Source organism: Eretmochelys imbricata, chromosome 24, assembly GCF_965152235.1.
Source record: "Eretmochelys imbricata isolate rEreImb1 chromosome 24, rEreImb1.hap1, whole genome shotgun sequence".
Taxonomy (NCBI): domain Eukaryota; kingdom Metazoa; phylum Chordata; order Testudines; family Cheloniidae; genus Eretmochelys; species Eretmochelys imbricata.
In genome coordinates this window covers 12,481,706-12,499,447 of record NC_135595.1, presented here as the reverse complement: position 1 = coordinate 12,499,447, position 17,742 = coordinate 12,481,706, and positions in this window count along the sequence as shown.

Sequence of the window (17,742 nt, the reverse complement as noted above, 5' to 3'; positions counted from 1 at the left end):
GCACCTCCTTCAGAAGGTGACTCTCAAAATCCCGCCCCTGATCAGAGTGTATCCGAGCCGGGAATCCATAGACTGAGAAATATTTGTCCCACAATACTCGAGCAACGGTGGTGGCCCTCTGATCACGTGTGGGATATGCTTGTGCATACCGTGTAAAATGGTCAGTCACTACTAGAATGTTTCCAACATTCCTCTTGTCTACCTCTACAGACAAGAAATCAATGCATACCAACTCCAAAGGTTTGTTGCTGGTGATATTCTTGAGATATGCAGCCCTCGTGGGCAGAGTTTTCCTTTGAACACATCGAGCGCAAGTCTCACATTTCCTGCAAACATCTTCAGCCATTCGGGGCCAATAGAACCTACTACGAATAAGTTCCAGGGTCCTCTCCATCCCTAAATGCCCAAAGTCATCATGCAGGGCCCTCATGGCCAGGGCTCTGTACTTTTTTGGCAGTACTAGTTGTGCTCGTTGTTTTTGTAAAGGGTCAGTGGTCATTCGGTGTAGCACTCCCTGAATCAGTTTTAGTTTGGTCCATTCTCTCAATAGTAGTTTACCCTCGGGGTTAGGTGGGACAACCGCAGCTGGGCTTCGCCCCTCCCTTTTGGCAAGTAGTGTATCACGAATGTCAATATCTTGCCGCTGGGCTTCTTGCCAGTCAGCCGCATTGAGCATGGGCAAAGGAGATTGGTCTAATGCAATATAGTTCACTGAAGCAGAAGGCATGCATTCAGGGGGCAGGCCCAAAGCTTCTGCAACACATCCCTGAAAGCCCTCACGGGCCTCTGGCTCTCGGCGACTCACACTGCAAATAGCTCTCACTCCATCTGTGGGTATCACAGCAACTTCTGGAGCCTGCGGACGCCTGGACAATGCATCTGCATCTACATTGCTTCTCCCTGATCGGTACTGAATGCTGAACTCATAGCTAGCCAAGGCGGCCACCCATCTCTGCCCTGTAGCATCCAGCTTAGCACTTGTTAACACATAAGTCAGTGGATTGTTGTCTGTCCACACCTGGAACTGAGCACCATACAAGTAGTCTCGAAATTTCTCAGTGATGGCCCATTTCAAGGCCAAAAATTCCAGCTTGTGGGTGGGATAGCAAGTTTCACTATCAGACAATCCTCAGCTGGCAAAGGCTACAGGTTTACATTTGCCTTCCACTTCCTGGTACAGGACTGCTCCCAGACCCTCCAAACTGGCATCAGTATGCAGGATAAATGGTTTGCTTGGGTCAGCAAAAACTAGGACTGGAGCATGAGTTAGGCAAGTAATGATTTCTCGAAAAGCCCTTTCACATCTCTCATCCCACCGTGGCCCAAATGGTGCAAAGGGGCCATTGTGTCTCTGCACAGGAGGCTTTGGGGACCTCCCCTTATTCTTGGACTTAGATTTGTTCTTGCTGGACTGATGTCCCCTGGTAAGATCATTCAGAGGCTTTACAATCGTAGCATAGTTTTTCACAAATCTGCGGTAGTAGCCACTAAATCCAAGAAAGATCTTGAGTTCTCTGTAGTTACTTGGACGTGGCCATGTAGTGAGTGCTTCTATTTTATCAGGATCAGTACTCACACCTTCTTGGGACACAATGTGACCCACATACTTCACTGAGGTTCTGCAGAACTGGCATTTGTCAATTGAAAGCTTCAGACCATAATCCTCCAACCTATCAAGCACTTTAAGAAGTCTTTCTTCATGCTCCTCTAAGGTTCTTCCAAACACAATCAGGTCATCCAAATAAACTAACACTTGCAGTAAATTCACGTCTCCCACAACTTTCTCCATGAGACGTTGAAAGGTGGCAGGTGCTCCAGAAATCCCTTGGGGCATGCGTTCGAACTGATAAAACCCTAATGGGCAGATGAAGGCTGTCTTCTCCTTATCTTCTTCTCCCAGAGGGATCTGGTAGTATCCACTTCGAAGATCCAACACAGAGAACCACTGGCTTCCCAGCAAACAGTCTAAGGCATCTTGCACTCGAGGCATAGTGTAATGGTCGACCACAGTACGGCTGTTTAGGGTCCGGATTTTCCCATTCTTTTTGCGGACTACCACAATGGGTGAGGCGTATGGGCTGCGGGACTCTGTAATGATGCCATTCGCAGCCAGCTCCTGAAGATGATGTCGCACATCTTCCATCTCAGAGAGAGCAATCTTCCTAGATCTCTCCCTGAAAGGTCGAGAGTCATGTAGTCTGATATTGTGCTCTACTCCTTTTGCACATCCCACATCCCACTCATGCAGTGAGAACACCTTGGATCTTTCACAAAGTTTCTTCCTCAGGCGATCTTTCCAGTCCTCGGACACTGGTGAATCTCCAAAGTCAAACTTTGCTGGGTCTATTGTCGGAACTTGAGTTTCACACTGGGGTTTTACAATCGACTCAGGCTCAAAGAGGTCTGCTATCTTTTGTCCTTGCTTCACAAAAATATCACGACTCATTTCATTAGCAATCAGTATAGTCACCCTTTCCTGGGCTTCAGCAGGTAGGGTTATGACTCCACTGGGGACCAGCACTCCTTCAGGGAGCTCTCCTCCCATCGGCTGCTCTATCATTGCTAACATCCCTTTACTGCCTTTCAGACAGGTACTCATGACAAGCACTTCTTGCTCCGTCCTTGCAGGCACTACTAAGGGGGTTGTGCCCGCGTACTTCAGTGCCCCAAGCGGTAGCTCAGATGTGTCCCTTTTAGCGCTCTCAATTTTCCTATAGGCTTCAGCACAAAGCGTATGGATCATCAGGGTATTCAGGTATTGGTCCCCAGCCTGCCTTCTGCAGTAATCCGCAAGTACCTTGAAGAGACTGGAGTTGGTCCCTATCAGCACAGACACATCAGAAGTCCCTTTAGGGTCAGGGCATATTAAGGCAGCTGTGTCTACCTCTTCTCTTACCCCAGCAACCTCCTCTGGGAATTCCAGGTGCACTATGACATACCCTTGATAGGGGTATTCATCCATGCTGAGGCCACACAGGCCAAGGCCAGTCAGTGGCTGTATAGGCAGGTGCCTAAGCATCTGTTGGTAGAATGACTGAAATATAATAGTCACTTGAGATCCAGTGTCAAGCACTGCTTTACACTCCACCCCTTCGATCCTCACCATGACCTCTGCTCGAGGCCCTATCAGTCCTGCAGGGATCCCAGCTGGACAGTCTTTTCTGGGGGAATCTTCAAATCCTGCAGACCTGGGGGGTCCCCGTCCCCAGACCCTCTGGCAGCTACCGGATCTCTCCCAACTGATCCTCAGCTTTCCATACACTAAGGAGGGTTTTCTTCATTACGGCACTTGGCAGCACTGTGTCCATCCTGACCACATCGGTAGCAGAAGAATTGACCTTTCCCCCTTCGCCTGGGGGGGATGGTGGCTCTAAGTGCGGGCTTCTCAATCGCCACAGTTTGAGGCTTCTTATTCCTGGAAGTCTTAACTCGGTCAACGGTACTTTGCAGCTCAGCTATCCGTTCCGTCAGGACCTGCATTTGTTGGGCAAGTTCCTCTCTGGTGCTCACCATCAGTACACTGGCCGTTTGCAGTGGTGTTGTGCTGCCTGGCTCCGATGTTTGGGCTTCCCAAAACTCACTGGCAGCCTGCCTTTCTTCCTCCTCTCGGACCTCTTTTATCAGCTGGGAGTAACTTGGGGGATGTTCCCGTCGTTCTCTTAGCTGGAGATGAAGTAGAATCAGGTTCTGATACTGAGTTCCTCTTACAATTTGAGCCAGTCTGGTCTGATCCATCTGCTCAGCAGTCACTGCTCCCCTCATGACAGCTCTCTGAAGCAGTCTCTCCGGTCTCTGTATGTAGGCTGAAGCCTTCTCACCCTTTTGTTGTTGGGAATTAAGGAACTTACAGTAGCTGTCTTCAGGGCCCTCTACGCTCCCAAAGTTGTGTTCAAGGGCCTCTAGGCAGTCCTTCACACTGACCCCAGGGTCAATGAGCTTCAGGGTGCGAATCACATCTAATGCTGGGCCGCCAAGGCTCTCTATAAGGCATCTTCGCTTTTCTGCATCTGGTACGGCCCACTCTTGCAGCATTTCAGTGGTATGCTCTAACCAGGGTTCAAACTCCTCCTCCCCAGCAAATAATTTTAACTTACGACAAGAGTCTGACTCAGCATGGGGCAGCACAACCTTTTCCAATATTTGCCCCAGAGCTTTTGTCCAATCATCAGCCGAGGCTGCAGCCTCTGAGCTAGAAGCTGCTGAGCCAGGGCCCAACAAACCTGACATATTAGCCATTATACAAACAGTAATTTCCTCAAAATATAAGCACAACCAAAAAATATATATATAAATTGTTTCCCAATGTAGTGGATCACTCAACAGGTGCTTGCGAGGGGTACTGACCCAGGCGATCCCGGACGAGCCCCCAAAAATGTAACCCTTCTGCCCGTCAGAGTTGGCAGCAACAAGGGCCGGGTTCAATATCTAGGGGTTCCATTCCAATAACACAATGCAAACCGGCTTGAGCCCCCACCCAGTGACCTGGGACAAATATATACCACCCCCGCTGGGCGCCTCCAAGAGGCAATACTTCCCCTCTCGCAAGCACATAGTCTGAGTGTAGCAAAAGCCTTTTAATAACAGAGAGAAACAATGTGGCATTATGTTGGGGAAACACCACCAACAAGATTCATAACACAACCCATGAGCAAAAAAAAAAAACCCACCCCAGGCAAATTGGGGCATGCCCTTTTCCCTTTGGTTCTTGAGTCCAGCAACCCCAAATTACCCAAAGTCCCAAAAGTCCAATGCCCCAAAAGTCTCTGTCCCTGGTCAGGGCAGCCCCAGAGTTCGAAAGTTTATCTGCGGAGCTTTACCTCCCAACCTGGGTGGAAGTGGGACGGGGGTAAGAGGCACCTTACATGATCTGAAGCTGACCGCCCCATAGCTCCATAGCGGCGCTCCGCTCCGCCAGCCGCCCCACAAACTCCTTCGCTCCGCTGCACTCCGCTCCGCCAGCCGCCCCACGAACTCCTTCGCTCCGCCAGCCGCCCCACAAACTCCTTCGCTCAGCTCCACGGCCCACAAGCAGCTCCTGCCATCCACACACTGCTCCGCATCGAACTGCTTCACCAGCCATCCCACAAACTGCTCCACAATATATCTTCAGGCTCCCCCCCTACTTAACACAACACTCAGTGAATTCAGCTTGTAGTAGGAGAGCCCCAGTGCTGGTGCACTGTCAGCCCAAAGTGAGCTCAGCAGCCTATAACTAGACTTCTAATGAAATCAAAATTAGCTCTGATATTCCACAGTGGAGAGAGGAGGAAGTGCAATTAGCATGTAAAGCCCTCACCAACGGGCCCATGCCACCAAGTATTAATACTTGTCCCCAGCCTCTCTCCATTCACACAGTTTTGGAACCCATGACCCTTGCCTAGCGAGTGCTACTTAGTTGATGGTGAATCCCTCCATCATAACAAAAGGCCACGTACAGTTCCAAGCACAGTTCCCATAATCAGGGTAATAACAATTTATTCTTCCTGCCCCAATAACAGAGACACTGGGGATCCCACAGCAGCCAAAGTGACCATTTGGGCAGCTATGGTCTCATTCTAGGTGGGTGGGTGTGCCTATGCAAATGAGATCGGCCCCTGAAGTTCTTTTCCACAACTTGCCACACCTCACCACCAGATGTCAGGGTGGAGCTCATCCTGACACTGCTTACATATATATCTTACACTTTCCTGAGTCAGTTCTGTTACAACCCAACCCAGCCCAACCCAAACCAAGTTTTCTGATGAAAAGGCAGGGATGGGGAATTATATGCGCCCATGGTGCCTGGGCTCCAGCAATATTCAGGGCATGGGCTCCTGGCTCCACCAATGTTCGGGGCTGGGTCTCTCCCCCGGCCCCGCCTGCCACCCTAGGCGCACATGTGATGGCAACACCCCCGGCACTCACCAAAGGGGAGGCGAGGGGGCTTCCTGGACCTGAGAGGGGTCCTAGGAGCACATGCAGTGACAGTGGTGTGGGGAGAGTGTGCTGCCGGGGGGGAGGAGGGGCCCCTCCCGCTCGCTGCTGCCAGCAGGGGGAGGGCTGGGGGGAGTCCTCCTCTCTGGCCCCAGACCCCAGAGCAGCCTGCCTGTACCCCAGCCTCCTCATCCCCAGCCCCACCGCAGAGCCCACACCCCCAGTCAGAGCCCTCAGACCCTAACCCTCTGCCTGAGCCCCTCCCACACCCCAAACCACTCATCCTCTAGGACCCTGGAATGTAATAATAAACAGGAATGTACCTGTTGCTTTGCGGGTCCTGCTACAAAATGTCTCCAAGCCTGTAATCCCCCAGTGTTTCCCTTAATCTTAGTTATTGGTTATTTCATTTGTCCATTGTATGGGGGAGATAATGCCTGGTAAAGGAGGGAAGTGTTTCTGAATGACACACGCTTGCCATGCTAAAGCATGACAACTAACAAAGAATGGCTGCCTACAAAACAATTTCACTACAAAAGGTTTCAGTCAATTATCAATATTCCCCTAAAACTCAGGACTGCTCTCTGACCCCCATGACCTGGTCTACCTGTTAAACTTTCAAACATTGCTTTTTAAAATAAACTCATTATCTGATAGGATGGGAACCTGTATGGTCAGAAAGAAAAGATGAAAAGATGACAGTTTAAAATTGAAAAAATAAAAAGGCAAGAAAGGAGGGGTGGGGCCCTGTGGCTGTTGTTATGGGGCTTATTCCTTCACCCACTTACTTCCCTGGTCCTTCTCGCATGAACACAGAGCAACAATACCCGAAGTCCAAAGGTGCAAACAATTCGATGTTTATTGGGGTGAACTTCCAGCAAGCATGATTCTAGTTTCCTACCTTAGTGTCCCCCTTCCCAGCTCTGACACCACAGAGCCTTACCTGTGTCCCTGTTCCCATTCCTGCCCTTAGCCAAACATGATTCCAATTTCCCCACCCCCATTCCCTGTTCTCATTTCCCCCCCACACACCCACCCACTCACTCACTTCCTGATTGACTGCAGACTATATAGTAAAACTTGAGTTCTGCTTAGCTATACCTTAACCAATCATTTTCCTGAAATTTAATTAACCAATCCTAACATACTGTAACATGATTATGTAACCAATTATATCCCACCGCCTTAATTAGTTTACACCCAGCAAAATTAATTATACAGCAGACAGAAACAATCACAGAACCAGACAGAGATTATACAGACAAACAATAGCAAAGTGGGAACTATAATGATAAAACAATACAGAAGTGAGGATTTCACGTCCCAGCTATTGATAAGTGAGTTCTTGCCAGACAGGATGCTATCAAACTGTTGGGGACACTGGGGCATGGCCACTAGGTAACTCGAGGGGATGGAAGACCACGAGTGTCGATGAAGCCCCCTCACACTAGGCCCAAGTGTCCTTGGCCCTCCCTCCCGCCTGGAGGCACTCGCAGCAGCTCTGCATACTAGGCCCAAGTGTCCTTGGCCCCCCCGCCTGGAGGTACTCGCAGCAGTTATGCTGAGAATCTGCAACAATATGCTGCAGAGTCAGACTGCCTGAAATTAAGCAAGGCCAAACAGGGCAGATATGGAAGAACAATGCTGAATAAAGCAGCTTTATGTATGGTTTAAGAAATGTTACAGAGCACAAGGGAACTAGCTGGGAACTGGATTGGCTGGCTATATGGATACTTAGGGCAGCTTGCTATTGGATAAGTATGCTGGGAAAAAGGATGTATAAAAGCCTGTGTAACTTCCTGCTTTGGGTGCAGGATTTGAGATTTTATTCTCCCTGTACCTTTTTGCAGCTGCAAATAAACTTTTCTGCTTCTCCACCCGGTTGTGATTATTGGATGTAGCATACCGGGTAGCAAACCAACTCCAGCTGTTGTTTAGCCTCTCGGCACTGGGTGCCGGCAACAAAACTAAGTTTTCTTTTACATGTAACCCTTCTGCCCGTCAGAGTTGGCAGCAACAAGGGCCGGGTTCAATATCTAGGGGATCCATTCCAATAACACAATGCAAACCGGCTCGAGCCCCCACCCAGTGACCTGGGACAAATATATACCACCCCCACTGGGCGCCTCCAAGAGGCAATACTTCCCCTCTCGCAAGCACATAGCCTGAGTGTAGCAAAAGCCTTTTAATAACAGAGAGAAACAATGTGGCATTATGTTGGGGAAACACCACCACCAGGATTCATAACACAACCCATGAGCAAAAAAAACCCACCCCAGGCAAATTGGGGCATGCCCTTTTCCCTTTGGTTCTTGAGTCCAGCAACCCCAAATCACCCAAGGTCCCAAAAGTCCAATGCCCCAAAAGTCTCTGTCCCTGGTCAGGGCAGCCCCAGAGTTCGAAAGTTTATCTGCGGAGCTTTACCTCCCAACCTGGGTGGAAGTGGGACGGGGGTAAGAGGCACCTTACATGATCGGAAGCTGACCGCCCCACAGCTCCATAGCAGCGCTCCGCTCCGCCAGCCGCCCCACAAACTCCTTCGCTCCGCTGCGCTCCGCTCCGCCAGCCGCCCCACGAACTCCTTCGCTCCGCTCCGCTCCGCCAGCCGCCCCACGAACTCCTTCGCTCAGCTGCGCTCCGCTCCGCCAGCTGCCCCACGAACTCCTTCGCTCAGCTCCACGACCCACAAGCAGCTCCTGCCATCCACACACTGCTCCGCGTTGAACTGCTTCACCAGCCGTGCCGCAAACTGCTCCACAATATATCTTCAGGCTCCCCCACTACTTAACACAACACTCAGTGATTTCAGCTCTTAGGTGAATTCAGCTTGTAGTAGGGGAGCCCCAGTGCTGGTGCACTGTCAGCCCAAAGTGAGCTCAGCAGCCTATAACTAGACTTCTAATGAAATCAAAATTAGCTCTGATATTCCACAGTGGAGAGAGGAGGAAGTGCAATTAGCATGGAAGGCCCTCACCAAGGGGCCCATGCCACCAAGTATTAATACTTGTCCCCAGCCTCTCTCCATTCACACAGTTTTGGAACCCATGACCCTTGCCTAGCAAGTGCTACTTAGTTGATGGTGAATCCCTCCATCATAACAAAAGGCCACGTACAGTTCCAAGCACAGTTCCCATAATCAGGGTAATAACAATTTATTCTTCCTGCCCCAATAACAGAGACGCTGGGGATCCCACAGCAGCCAAAGTGACCATTTGAGCAGCTATGGTCTCATTCTAGGCGTGGTGGGTGTGCCTATGCAAATGACATCGGCCCCTGAAGTTCTTTTCCACAACTTGCCACACCTCACCACCAGATGTCAGGGTGGAGCTCATCCTGACACTGCTTACATCCTCCCCCCAGCCGAGACTTTGTCGTCCCGACAAATCACACCCCCTTTATACCAACTCATTGGTTTCCTCCAAAGGGCCTCAGGAAGCCCACTTTAGCTTCCACAAGCCTGTGTGCTAAATGTATTGGCTCCTCACTAGTCACCCCAGGTGCATCATAAGTTAACCGTTTCACTGGTCTTATCACCCTGTCTCGTCTATTGAGAATCTCTGTTGCCGAGGTAGGGGGAACATCCTCTTGAGTGACGGATGGAGAGGCTTCCCTGGAGGGTCCCTCGGCTACTGGTGTAGGCCCCTGCACTCCTAGTTCTAACGCTGGAGGGTCCAAGGTGCCCAGGACATCCTCTACCTGTCTGTCCCCATTGTCCAGTAACCTGTGTGTGTCATCACAGGGGGGTCTCATCAGCAGCACCGGGGTATCAGAAAGGGGCCTAAATAGTTCCGCCATTGGGTTTAGGGCGGAAGAGGGAAAACTCTCGTTTGGTTCAGCTGATCGAGACTGAAATCTTGTCTCCATCCCAGGATACACCAGTGTTGTGTCTTCCTCCTCAGACTCACTCTCAGATGTGCAGAATAGGGGTAAGTTAGCTGCAGGGGGCCCACTGTCTGTGTTGGATGGCAGCTTTGGTCTAGCACTTCTGTTCTGCCCGGCTGCCCTGTCATGGCCCATCTCATAAGGGGTGCTTACCAATTCCCCCACAGGGAGCAAAAGGTTTCTATGCACCGTCTTTATTTGCCCTGGACTGTCTTCAGGTTTGATCTTGTAGACCGGCAGATCTCCCAGCTTTTCCATCACCAGGTAAGGTATTGCCTTCCATCTGTCAGCTATCTTGTGTTTGCCAGCAATACCCAAATTTCGCAGCAGGACTCTGTCCCCCGGCTGGAGCTCCTGCGAACGCACTCTAGCATCATATCGATGTTTGTTGCGGTCTGCGTTCTTCCGAGCCGCAGCGGTAGCTAAGCGATAAGCATCCCGCAGCTTTTCTCTTAGTCGGGATACATATTGCTGATGAGTTTCATAGCTATCTCCATCCTCTGATACACCAAAGCACAAGTCTATGGGTAATCTTGGTTCTCGCCCAAACATCAAGAGATATGGGGTGACTCCCGTGGCATCGTTCTTTGTGGCATTGTAGGCATGCACCAGAAATGTAACATGCTGGCTCCAGGTTGCCTTCTGCTCTGGTCGCAAAGTTCCCAACATATCTAATAGGGTTCGATTGAACCTCTCTGGCTGAGGATCACCTTGGGGGTGATAAGGCGTTGTCCTAGACTTTTTAATTCCTGCTATCTTCAGCACCTCCTTCAGAAGGTGACTCTCAAAATCCCGCCCCTGATCAGAGTGTATCCGAGCCGGGAATCCATAGACTGAGAAATATTTGTCCCACAATACTCGAGCAACGGTGGTGGCCCTCTGATCACGTGTGGGATATGCTTGTGCATACCGTGTAAAATGGTCAGTCACTACTAGAATGTTTCCAACATTCCTCTTGTCTACCTCTACAGACAAGAAATCAATGCATACCAATTCCAAAGGTTTGTTGCTGGTGATGTTCTTGAGATATGCAGCCCTCGTGGGCAGAGTTTTCCTTTGAACACATCGAGCACAAGTCTCACATTTCCTGCGAACATCTTCAGCCATTCGGGGCCAATAGAACCTACTACGAATAAGTTCCAGGGTCCTCTCCATCCCTAAATGCCCAAAGTCATCATGCAGGGCCCTCATGGCCAGGGCTCTGTACTTTTTTGGCAGTACTAGTTGTGCTCGTTGCTTTTGTAAAGAGTCGGTGGTCATTCGGTGTAGCACTCCCTGAATCAGTTTTAATTTGGTCCATTCTCTCAATAGTAGTTTACCCTCCGGGTTAGGTGGGACAACCGCAGCTGGGCTTCGCCCCTCCCTTTTGGCAAGTAGTGTATCACGAATGTCAATATCTTGCCGCTGGGCTTCTTGCCAGTCAGCCGCATTGAGCATGGGCAAAGGAGATCGGTCCAATGCAATATAGTTCACTGAAGCAGAAGGCATGCATTCAGGGGGCAGGCCCAAAGCTTCTGCAATACATCCCTGAAGGCTCTCACAGGCCTCTGGCTCTCCACGACTCACACTGCAAATAGCTCTCACTCCATCTGTGGGTATCACAGCAACTTCTGGAGCCTGCGGACGCCTGGACAATGCATCTGCATCTACATTGCTTCTCCCTGATCGGTACTGAATGCTAAACTCATAGCTAGCCAATGCGGCCACCCATCTCTGCCCTGTAGCATCCAGCTTAGCACTTGTTAACACATAAGTCAGTGGATTGTTGTCTGTCCACACCTGGAACTGAGCACCATACAAGTAGTCTCGAAATTTCTCAGTGATGGCCCATTTCAAGGCCAAGAATTCCAGCTTGTGGGTGGGATAACGAGTTTCACTATCAGACAATCCTCGGCTGGCAAAGGCTACAGGTTTATGTTTGCCTTCCACTTCCTGGTACAGGACTGCTCCCAGACCCTCCAAACTGGCATCAGTATGCAGGATAAATGGTTTGCTTGGGTCAGCAAAAACTAGGACTGGAGCATGAGTTAGGCAAGTAATGATTTCTCGAAAAGCCCTTTCACATCTCTCATCCCACCGTGGCCCAAATGGTGCAAAGGGGCCATTGTGTCTCTGCACAGGAGGCTTTGGGGACCTCCCCTTATTCTTGGACTTAGATTTGTTCTTGCTGGACTGATGTCCCCTGGTAAGATCATTCAGAGGCTTTACAATCGTAGCATAGTTTTTCACAAATCTGCGGTAGTAGCCACTAAATCCAAGAAAGGTCTTGAGTTCTCTATAGTTACTTGGACGTGGCCATGTAGTGAGTGCTTCTATTTTATCAGGATCAGTACTCACACCCTCTTGGGATACGATGTGACCCACATACTTCACTGAGGTTCTGCAGAACTGGCATTTGTCAATTGAAAGCTTCAGACCATAATCCTCCAACCTATCAAGCACTTTAAGAAGTCTTTCTTCATGCTCCTCTAAGGTTCTTCCAAACACAATCAGGTCATCCAAATAAACTAACACTTGCAGTAAATTCATGTCTCCCACAACTCTCTCCATGAGACGTTGAAAGGTGGCAGGTGCTCCAGAAATCCCTTGGGGCATGCGTTCGAACTGATAAAACCCTAATGGGCAGATGAAGGCTGTCTTCTCCTTATCTTCTTCTCCCAGAGGGATCTGGTAGTATCCACTTCGAAGATCCAACACAGAGAACCACTGGCTTCCCAGCAAACAGTCTAAGGCATCTTGCACTCGAGGCATAGTGTACTGGTCGACCACAGTACGGCTGTTTAGGGTGCGGTAGTCAATACACATCCGGATTTTCCCATTCTTTTTGCGGACTACCACAATGGGTGAGGCGTATGGGCTACGGGACTCTGTAATGATGCCATTCGCAGCCAGCTCCTGAAGATGATGTCGCACATCTTCCATCTCAGAGAGAGCAATCTTCCTAGATCTCTCCCTGAAAGGTCGAGAGTCATGTAGTCTGATATTGTGCTCTACTCCTTTTGCACATCCCACATCCCACTCATGCAGTGAGAACACCTTGGATCTTTCACAAAGTTTCTTCCTCAGGCGATCTTTCCAGTCCTCGGACACTGGTGAATCTCCAAAGTCAAACTTTGCTGGGTCTATTGTCGGAACTTGAGTTTCACACTGGGGTTTTACAATCGACTCAGGCTCAAAGAGGTCTGCTATCTTTTGTCCTTGCTTCACAACAACATCACGACTCGTTTCATTAGCAATCAGTATAGTCACCCTTTCCTGGGCTTCAGCAGGTAGGGTTATGACTCCACTGGGGACCAACACTCCTTCAGGGAGCTCTCCTCCCATCGGCTGCTCTATCATTGCTAATGTCCCTTTACTGCCTTTCAGACAGGTACTCATGACAAGCACTTCTTGCTCCGTCCTTGCAGGCACTACTAAGGGGGTTGTGCCCGCGTACTTCAGTGCCCCAAGCGGTAGCTCAGATGCGTCCCTTTTAGCGCTCTCAATTTTCCTATAGGCTTCAGCACAAAGCGTATGGATCATCAGGGTATTCAGGTATTGGTCTCCAGCCCGCCTTCTGCAGTAATCCGCGAGTACCTTGAAGAGACTGGAGTTGGTCCCTATCAGCACAGACACATCAGAAGTCCCTTTAGGGTCAGGGCATATTAAGGCAGCTGTGTCTACCTCTTCTCTTACCCCAGCAACCTCCTCTGGGAATTCCAGGTGCACTATGACATACCCTTGATAGGGGTATTCATCCATGCTGAGGCCACACAGGCCAAGGCCAGTCAGTGGCTGTATAGGCAGGTGCCTAAGCATCTGTTGGTAGAATGACTGAAATATAATAGTCACTTGAGATCCAGTGTCAAGCACTGCTTTACACTCCACCCCTTCAATCCTCACCGTGACCTCTGCTCGAGGCCCTATCAGTCCTGCAGGGATCCCAGCTGGACAGTCTTTTCTGGGGGAATCTTCAAATCCTGCAGACCTGGGGGGTCCCCGTCCCCAGACCCTCTGGCAGCTACCGGATCTCTCCCAACTGATCCTCAGCTTTCCATACACTAAGGAGGGGTTTTCTTCATTACGGCACTTGGCAGCACTGTGTCCATCCTGACCACATCGGTAGCAGAAGAATTGACCTTTTCCCCTTCGCCTGGGGGGGATGGTGGCTCTAAGTGCGGGCTTCTCAATCGCCACAGTTTGAGGCTTCTTATTCCTGGAAGTCTTAACTCGGTCAACGGTACTTTGCAGCTCAGCTATCCGTTCCGTCAGGACCTGCATTTGTTGGGCAAGTTCCTCTCTGGTGCTCACCATCAGTACACTGGCCGTTTGCAGTGGTGTTGTGCTGCCTGGCTCCGATGTTTGGGCTTCCCAAAACTCACTGGCAGCCTGCCTTTCTTCCTCCTCTCGGACCTCTTTTATCAGCTGGGAGTAACTTGGGGGATGTTCCCGTCGTTCTCTTAGCTGGAGATGAAGTAGAATCGGGTTCTGATACTGAGTTCCTCTTACAATTTGAGCCAGTCTGGTCTGATCCATCTGCTCAGCAGTCACTGCTCCCCTCATGACAGCTCTCTGAAGCAGTCTCTCCAGTCTCTGTATGTAGGCTGAAGCCTTCTCGCCCTTTTGTTGTCGGGAATTAAGGAACTTACAGTAGCTGTCTTCAGGGCCCTCTACGCTCCCAAAGTTGTGTTCAAGGGCCTCTAGGCAGTCCTTCACACTGACCCCAGGGTCAATGAGCTTCAGGGTGCGAATCACATCTAATGCTGGGCCGCCAAGGCTCTCTATAAGGCATCTTCGCTTTTCTGCATCTGGTACGGCCCACTCTTGCAGCATTTCAGTGGTATGCTCTAACCAGGGTTCAAACTCCTCCTCCCCAGCAAATAATCTTAACTTACGACAAGAGTCTGACTCAGCATGAGGCAGCACAACCTTTTCCAATATTTGCCCCAGAGCTTTTGTCCAATCATCAGCCGAGGCTGCAGCCCCTGAGCTAGAAGCTGCTGAGCCAGGGCCCAACAAACCTGACATATTAGCCATTATACAAACAGTAATTTCCTCAAAATATAAGCACAAACAAAACAAAAAAAAAATATAAATTGTTTCCCAATGTAGTGGATCACTCAACAGGTGCTTGCGAGGGGTACTGACCCAGGCTATCCCGGACGAGCCCCCAAAAATGTAACCCTTCTGCCCGTCAGAGTTGGCAGCAACAAGGGCCGGGTTCAATATCTAGGGGATCCATTCCAATAACACAATGCAAACCGGCTCGAGCCCCCACCCAGTGACCTGGGACAAATATATACCACCCCCACTGGGCGCCTCCAAGAGGCAATACTTCCCCTCTCGCAAGCACATAGCCTGAGTGTAGCAAAAGCCTTTTAATAACAGAGAGAAACAATGTGGCATTATGTTGGGGAAACACCACCACCAGGATTCATAACACAACCCATGAGCAAAAAAAACCCACCCCAGGCAAATTGGGGCATGCCCTTTTCCCTTTGGTTCTTGAGTCCAGCAACCCCAAATCACCCAAGGTCCCAAAAGTCCAATGCCCCAAAAGTCTCTGTCCCTGGTCAGGGCAGCCCCAGAGTTCGAAAGTTTATCTGCGGAGCTTTACCTCCCAACCTGGGTGGAAGTGGGACGGGGGTAAGAGGCACCTTACATGATCGGAAGCTGACCGCCCCACAGCTCCATAGCAGCGCTCCGCTCCGCCAGCCGCCCCACAAACTCCTTCGCTCCGCTGCGCTCCGCTCTGCCAGCCGCCCCACGAACTCCTTCGCTCCGCTCCGCTCCGCCAGCCGCCCCACGAACTCCTTCGCTCAGCTGCGCTCCGCTCCGCCAGCTGCCCCACGAACTCCTTCGCTCAGCTCCACGACCCACAAGCAGCTCCTGCCATCCACACACTGCTCCGCGTTGAACTGCTTCACCAGCCGTGCCGCAAACTGCTCCACAATATATCTTCAGGCTCCCCCACTACTTAACACAACACTCAGTGATTTCAGCTCTTAGGTGAATTCAGCTTGTAGTAGGGGAGCCCCAGTGCTGGTGCACTGTCAGCCCAAAGTGAGCTCAGCAGCCTATAACTAGACTTCTAATGAAATCAAAATTAGCTCTGATATTCCACAGTGGAGAGAGGAGGAAGTGCAATTAGCATGGAAGGCCCTCACCAAGGGGCCCATGCCACCAAGTATTAATACTTGTCCCCAGCCTCTCTCCATTCACACAGTTTTGGAACCCATGACCCTTGCCTAGCAAGTGCTACTTAGTTGATGGTGAATCCCTCCATCATAACAAAAGGCCACGTACAGTTCCAAGCACAGTTCCCATAATCAGGGTAATAACAATTTATTCTTCCTGCCCCAATAACAGAGACGCTGGGGATCCCACAGCAGCCAAAGTGACCATTTGAGCAGCTATGGTCTCATTCTAGGCGTGGTGGGTGTGCCTATGCAAATGACATCGGCCCCTGAAGTTCTTTTCCACAACTTGCCACACCTCACCACCAGATGTCAGGGTGGAGCTCATCCTGACACTGCTTACATACATCTTCTAGGCACTTCCCTTTCTCTGGAGGCGATCGGCATTATCGGGACAGGAGTGTATTCCTAACAGCCCAATAGCACCTTCTTTCAATGTGACTAGTTTGGAATCTGAGGATGTGACCGGTCGCTTCCCAGCTTATGGCCGCCTCTGTTGCTTAGTCAAAGGCCTTAGCCTAAGAACAGGGACTCAGACTGTCACAGCAAGAGAAGGACCTTACACTGGCAGACAGTGATTTTGATTCTTTCTTTTATACCTCTAACTAGCCAAGTGATAAGAATACACCTAAATTCTTAAACTACAGGCCTTTGTAGACAGGCCTGAATATTTATATCCTAACAGCTGTTTCTTCAGGAACCAAGGCAGCCACTTGAGCTGGTGCCTTAAGCCCAGTGAACTCCAGGCAGGGAGCCTATCTTGCCCCTTCACAGCACTCTCCAGGCGCTGCTCTGTCCCAAAGGAAGGGGAATGCCACCATTCCCATGGTGCAGAGCCTGTAATCAGCGCAGGACTTCCCTCAGGTCACACAGCAAGGGAGTGTCAGGACAAGAACTTGCCCCCTTGTCCTTCCCGATCCCGTGCTTCTCCATGTGCAAAATGGCACTGTCAGAGTTGGGCCCTTCATTACAGATGGGGAAGCCAAGGGGCAGAAAGGCTGGCTAGGTACTCAGCTGAGTGCCCGGGACCTTGGGCTTGTCATGGCCAAACCTCTCACAGTCTCAGCTTCCCCAGATGCGAAACTGGGCTAAGGATATTCACCTGCCTCATGATCAAATGCTTGCCAAGTGCAATATAATGGTTCAGGTCTCTAGATCAGTGGTTTTCAACCTGTGGGCAGCAGGCCCTGGGAGTCCACAGAGCATGTCTAAGATTTCCAGAGGTCCACACTGCCATTTGAAATGAAAAAAGGTTGAAACCCACTGCTCTAGATCTAATGATGTCAGCACAGGCGCCTGATCTTCACCACTCAGCAGGGGAAACCTTTGGCCAATGCAGCATCTGGGGAGAACCAGACTGACAGAGGCAGAAAGATACTGTGAGAGGCACCTTGCCCTCACCACCTCATAGGGTGATAGCTCAGCTCTGGGGCTTTGCCCTGGAGGTTCAGGCCTTTGTGGCCTCAGACTGGGCAGGGAGCATGCACCCAGTTCTCCAGGGTGCACTGCTTCCCCTTTGATGCCAGCAGCAATTCACAGTGTGGATCTCTAAAGCTCTGGGGTTTGAGCTGGGCCTCGCAGGGAGACCTGTCCCCTCTGTGTGTCACCAGGACGTTCAAGGCCAGCCAGGGCTCTTCTGCACAGCCCAGGATTTGGGAGGTAAGTGTAACAGCATTTGTATCGGCGGGGACAGCATTTGTCTCAGCAATTCATGTCCTAGCTGCACTGACAGAGCCTGACTCTCTTCACAAGCAGGGCAGGAGTCAAGGCC